A 330-nucleotide genomic window follows, 5' to 3' on the forward strand; every position below is an offset into this window, starting at 1 on the left:
AGAAAGAGCACAAAGAAACAGCAAAAAAGAAAAAGAAGCTAAAAAATGGCAGCTCTCAGAATGGGAAGAATGGGAGAAGTCATATGCCTGGCACATATTTGACTACAGTCATTCCTTACGAGAAGAAAAACGGACCACCATCTGTTGAAGATCTTCAAATATTAACAAAAATTCTTCGTGCCATGAAGGAGGACAGTGAAAAAGTTCCGAGCTTGTTAACTGATTATATTCTGAAAGTTCTGTGTCCTACATAGACCAGCAACTTTATCTACGGTGGGCTCCGAGCTAGATTTCCTACAGCATTATTCTGAAAGCTGGCTACCATTGCCT

The sequence above is a fragment of the Colobus angolensis genome, unplaced genomic scaffold (assembly GCF_000951035.1).
Source record: "Colobus angolensis palliatus isolate OR3802 unplaced genomic scaffold, Cang.pa_1.0 Scaffold673, whole genome shotgun sequence".
Taxonomy (NCBI): domain Eukaryota; kingdom Metazoa; phylum Chordata; class Mammalia; order Primates; family Cercopithecidae; genus Colobus; species Colobus angolensis.